The following is a 6,768-nucleotide window of genomic DNA, read 5'->3' on the forward strand; positions in this document are numbered from 1 at the left end:
TTAGTTTGCTAAAACTTCACCTCGTGAATAATAAATGTTCGTGCAGTCATGCAGCTTGTGTTACTCCGCGCTCAGGGTATCGGTCAAGTTGATATGGCCATGAAATTGCTGTAGGTACTTGTGCTATTTTTATTTACGTATACCGTGGTCAAAATTGAATAAATGATGAATTATCCATTGGTCTGTGAATTTGGCAGACGCCTGATTTTGCCGCCCCCTGAATTTGCCGCCCGGGGCACAGGCCCCGGCTTGCCCCCCCCTAGATCCGGGGCTGATAAAACGAAAATAAAATTCCAGTGAAGATGTTCTCTAAATGAATTCTCACGAATTAAATTCTCATGTACACATTGTCAATACAAGAGTATTAATAACAACAATTTATAAGGAGAATAGTCCACGCCTCACAATAAATCGAATCGTGTACCAAAATCGCAACGCATAAGGAAACGTATCGATCATCCAAAAAATCGATTACGAAGCGCGAATACGAAAAACAAATAAGCATAACTCATCGGACACTGATCGGTATCGATTATTAAAATGGCGAGTGGAATCGATTAATCGGAGAGAAATAATAAAGTGAGCGGCCGACGGTTAATTGCTTTGCGCGGACGTAAAACATTGCCCCTGATAACTTACTCCATACTCAGAATGTATGAATCGATTTAGAACGATTAATCGGATGTGGTAATCGTCATTCGGTAAATTGGTGCTCTATCCGTGATTCTATGCGGCTGTGCGTGTTTCTTGAGATAGACATCCTTTAATTAGATTTCGATTAATGATTCATACGAGTCGTAGAGATGAGACTAATTTGTGGCGTCTAAAATGTTGTATTGCAAATTAAATCTTAGGGCATGAGTAATAAGGTATTTTATTGATGCAAAACTATAACTAATAGGTATTTTTCCGTTTCATTCCTCGACAGTAAGTTCTACCGGTAGTTCTAATATCTAAGAAAGCTGGTTAACGTGTAGTCAGTAGGTGGCTCAAATGTCTTGACTAGACTGTATGAATATAATTGTAGAGGAGATCAGATAGTTTAACTGAAATATGGTTATTCGTTTCGATTTACAATAGATCGATTTCAAAGTGATTCTACTATTTCATAAATATTTCAGCAGTGATAATTTATGTATCGTAATTTGCCTTGGAGTTTCCAGCACACAAAAATGACTTTTCCAAATTGAGCAATACTTTAAAGAAGAAGCTTTAATTTTTTTTACAGTGGTGATGAATACGATGATTCAATATTAGAATCCCAATAGTCCTCAACTTACATAAATAAATATAAGAAATACATCGCCAAAAATAACAGTTATCTAAAAAGTACCAAATGAAAGCTTGAAAAGCTTACAAGAAAAGTATTTTCGCTTATAAAACGTTAGATGTTGTACAATTGAGGCAGCACACTTGGCTTTCAATTTAGCTGCGAAATGAAGAGATCCGCCGACACTGGAAAGGCGTAAAACAATTTTCATGGGCCCTTAGCAGTAACTAACCGGGCTACAGATAGGGCTACCTACTGACTTTTGTAGGAATTATAGGAAAGTTTCTGGATCATCTTAATATCATCGTAGTATCACAATATAGTAATGTTATAAAAGTTTGGATGTGTGAATGTTTGTTACTCTTTTAAGCAAAAACTACTTATCGGATTCTAATGAAGGTTACGGCAATAGTAAAAGCTATACATAAGAATAATACAAGTAGTTTTAGCTACAATATCCAGATATCGGAAAAAGTTACCTGGAAACGTGGACAAAACCAATACCTACTTCCATTGCTTTGAGTGCTATACACATTTTAGACCGAATAATGCTTTTTGCAAGTGTCGTTTTCTAAGTACATACATAAATCGTATTTACTTATTAAGTACGTAATGAGATGATAAGAATCACAATTACATATTGGCTTCTGATGCCGGCCACACAATATTTTTTTTTCTCCCAGCATTAGAACTTGCAAAACATCTGTGGCAACCCTAAAGGAGGCTGCAATTGGCTGTCTGGCTAAGTGCCGTTGCCTGTGGGCTAATTAAAACATCAGGCAGCGGCCATGTTGCTTCTGTCAGATAATCTTTCATATTTTGTCTTAGCTGTCAAACAGTGCTTTAGGCTTGCGGTCTGTCGTTTCAGCTTAATTTTAGCCTGGAGCATCAGCCCTTGAGATTTGTCTGCAATCAAACTAATGGCCGCGAAATATTGCCCTTTTTGCTGATTGTAATTGGCTTTCTTAGGAGTTAATATCTTCATGGACATAATATTTGTTAGGTAAGTTGATGTTTTTTTTACTTACCCATATTAACGCCAAGATTTACCCAATAAGAGACACCTTCAAAGCAATTTTTGTTACAATTTCAATAAATCGAATTTTATATGCCAAATAAAATGAAGTCTTCATATCTTCTATACCTCATTGGTAAATACAGTTTGAAGTTAGTTTAAAATCTAGAATACCTTTCTCGAATGACTCTCACACCAAGCAAGGCAATATCCCATTCAGCCTCTCCATTTTCCTTTTTCGAACGGAAACTTCACTCGCAAAGGTAATATCGCATCCAGCCTAGATACTAGCATTTGATATCTCGATCACTGCACTACGTTCACCAATACTCTATCTATCTGCTATTTTGCTTACTAAAGATAGGAATTTTACATTATACCTAGACCGTTTTTGGTGAAGTTGACATCTGTCACTTTTGACAGCAACTGTCAATGTTACAAAATATTCGGTACCCCTATACCTACTTGCGTGGGGCATAAGTCAAGCTTCTATCTCTAGTAGGTAAGAGAACAGATCGATAGCTTATAGGGATCGGGTGCTAGTTATAGTGTTACCTTTCGAAATGACAAATGAATCGATATGGCGTCGAGGGCGTGCGCTGATTAGTTATAGGTGGCACTTGGATATTACGCAGCCGCGCCCACTCACAACTGAATTTAAATTAACTTCAGCTCTTACCTGCTGTTCTAGATACTGTTTCACTTAATCGAATCCCTTACTGAGGCTGTCAGTACGTCAGGCTTTTTGCAGGAGAGATAGTCAAGCCAATTTTTGTAGGACGTTGCAACTAAGATTTTCTGACCGTCTTTTAGGCCCAAGTTTACCAACAACATAGACATCAGTTTTCGTAAAACAATTGTTTAATATCTATTTTTACGTAGGTGCTATTTTAGAAGTACGCAGTTGTTTTAAGAAAAACGGACGTTTATAATGACGGTGAACGTAAGCCCTAGTAGGATTTATTGGTTACTCACTTATTTGATCTTTAAATAATGGTCAGAAAATCAGACGTAGAACAAACCTCTCTATTTTTGTTCCCTTTTGATGAGTAGTTTTTTTACTAATTATACGAGTAGGTAATTCAAATTGCAATGAAACTCACATGAGAAATAGTAGGGGTAACGATTTATGAAATTAATCGACTATTGCAAAGAATAAGAATGATTCACGTTTTAATCTTATGATTGTGCGTCAGATTTGTTATTGGTTTATAAAAATAAATAATTGGTGCGTCGTGTTTATGATTGGGGAGAGAAAAATTATATTCTTAACTGTGCGAATATTAATCGGAGTTGATTTTGTACTGCAAGATTTTTATATTAAGACTTCAGATATTATATTGCTTAATCTTTACACACAGCGCATTGTTTCAATCTGATTTTAAGTATAACTACCAGAATATATTTTTGAGAATGAGTTGAAAATATTATTTAAACGTGGATGAATGAGAATGAAACTTGGTCTATATATCTAGTCAAAAGCCTTATTTAATAGCAATGTTCTTTAACAGCCATACAAATGAAAATAATAACAAGCAACAAACAAAAATACAATAGTAACAATTTTTAACCCTGCCCAGCTAGATAAAATCAAGCAGCTTTGGTGGCCAAACGGCCAAACGGGCCTGAAATATTCAAAGAATCTAAATTGGCCCAAAAGGGTTACCCCGGTATGCCATCGATCTGATAATTAAAAGTAAATTATGTTTTATTCATGTTTTCGCCCAATTACTTGTGTAGTTGTGTACTTGGCTGTATGTTTGTTGTTTCCTTTGCGTATTAATTATGACAAATTGGCGCGCTTTTCAGTAGTGATTAAATTGACCAAAATGTGTCTAATTAGGAGTTTTTTGATAACGTGCCTGTTTTTAAAATCAATAATAGTGGATTTTATTACAGGGTTAATTCAATAATTAAATAGAAAACATCAAATAGTGATGCAATTTTAATGGCTTGTTGATAGAATGTCCAAACAATAATGAGGCTTTGTAATATTTATACTCAGCTATTAAATACAACGCAAATGCATTTACTAATTACTGGTACTTATTTAGAAAGCATGTATTTTGTAGTATACACACATTACTAAGCTCTTTAGATATTAATCTTAATGTTACTACTTTCTCTGTCTACGGCGTAGTAGACGCTACAGCGTAGATGAATATTGTTGTACCTAATGTCACTTTAGTACCTACTAATTACATTGTAGTTCATCTATGTTTCTTTTATAGACCATTTCCATAGATATCTTCATTCTTCGGATATCAAAGACACATTATATTTAGTTAGGTACTTTCTAAATTGAAAGTTTCATGGAATAAATCCATGTATTTTCTTACGATTTTAAGATTTTTTAGCAATAATTATTATTTCTGTCATTTTACGTAAAAATAGTTAGAATAGTCAAATTGGAATAGTTCTTGTACCTAAGTACCTAATGTGAAAGGGTCACTAGTAATACCTCTTTTTAAGCCTGGAATAAATAAAGTGGGATAATCCTACTAATATTATAAACGCGAAAGTTTGTATGTATGGATGTATGGATGTTTGTTACTCTTTCACGCAAAAAACTACTGAATGGATTTTAATGAAACTTTACAATAATATAGCTTATACATCAGAATAACACATAGGCTACAATTTGTAAACATATTGTTCGAAATACTAAACCTGCGCAGACGAAGTCGCGGGCACCAGCTAGTAATGGAATAATTACGTCATTTACCCCTTATTAACTTCCAACTTAGTTAATGACAATCATAAACAAGTTTCCTTTAATTACAGGCCTCTTTACTATCTTAATAATTGTCTATGTAATTGCGCAGCATAACTGGCCATAGACCAATAAATTCTCGCTTAAACCTTCTTGTAAAAACAATAGATATGCTTTGTCAAAAGTCATAGACCGTTATTCAAGTTACTAAGTTCTCGTAAAACAAAAGAAATGCCAATTTAGTGACGATTAAAAAGACTTGTGGTGACGTGCTTAGCAATTCATAAAAGAAAACTTACCCAGTTTATACGGACCTCGGCGGGAATTAGAAAAGTTCGTATTTACTCCTAACTTTTATATAATATATGAATAAAACTTTATAAGTATGGAAGATGTAACTATTATGATATGAAATCTCCGTTTACCTATAAAAGTTTGTTTAACTTCGAGTATCTACCTACTACCATCTATTACCATCTCCAACAATAATATGGGCACCTATTATTTGGACTCAGATTAGGTATTCAGACTAGAATAGAATTTTGGACTCAAATTATTCAGGCAAGTATTTTCTGATGACTTCTTTTTTTTTCAATATCACATAAAAAAAATAACCCCATAATAAAGGGCATCTGAGGCGGATGACGGGGAGTAGCGACCCCGCGGGGCTATATATCCGAGTGCTCCAGGGAGAGTATACTGTCCCCCATCTCCGGCTTGCCGGAGTGAAGCATGACGGGGGATAGGTCTCCCGCCTCTTGGCTTGCCTTCACCGGCCGGTCAGAGTGGAGTCGCTAGAGCAATGCTCGGAGGGTAGGTGCCTCGTGGTAAGTGGCGAGTGGGCCGGTGATGCTGGACCCACAGGGAGCGCGTGATCTGCGTTTAAAGTCCGCCGAGGTATCCTCACCCTTCTCAGCCGCTCATGTACCTGTTGCCCTCTTGTTGCTTTTCAGTGACTGATTCCCGGGGGCCCAGTAAGTGAGTTGGCGAGTCTCCACCTGCCATTTTTACGTGTATTTATTACATTGTTATCGGCAGGTGCCATAGTTCCCGTAGTTTCCCCATTCCTAGTCCATTAGCATCCCATCACAATAGCCCAAGTAGTTTTCATCCATAGTTAGCAATAGCTTAGCACAGAACCGGGGATTGTCCTTGGGTACATTTCTATAGTGTATACAGGGATAATCGTCGGTTTTGTGTCACCATTTCATTAAAGTTGTCTCAAAAGGGCTTCAGCGTGTTGGCTTCGGCCCCACGTTCGCCTTCCAAAAATCCGGGACTCTGTAGTCCCGAGGTCTGGAAGAGACATACATTTATGATAAAACTCCTCATCTAAATGCAGTTATGTACGAGTACTGCTCAATTACTTAGATAGTGTAAGTGCATATGCAACAAATGAGTTTAATAAACGTATAATTACTCAAACTGAAGTGGTATGAATATGAATTACTCTTCTGCTCAGTTTTATAATTCACATTTTGAGCTTTGATTTTACATTTAGATGTTGATTTAATATCATTTTAGATTCAAATTAAAATAATGTCAACTTGAAATACTCAAACGTTACCTAAGACACTGTCGAAGCAATTTACGTCAGTGTGACAATTAGAAAATATTTTTTTTTCAGCTTAGACGAGCTTTACAGAAACTACATATTTACCCAATATAATGAAACAACCCAATGATACTTATAAGATACCGACACGACGATCGACGCTTTCGTTTACAGTATATTATATAGTCTATGCTTTACACCATAAAGAAATTAGT

The sequence above is a fragment of the Helicoverpa armigera genome, chromosome 21 (genome assembly GCF_030705265.1).
Source record: "Helicoverpa armigera isolate CAAS_96S chromosome 21, ASM3070526v1, whole genome shotgun sequence".
Lineage (NCBI taxonomy): Eukaryota > Metazoa > Arthropoda > Insecta > Lepidoptera > Noctuidae > Helicoverpa > Helicoverpa armigera.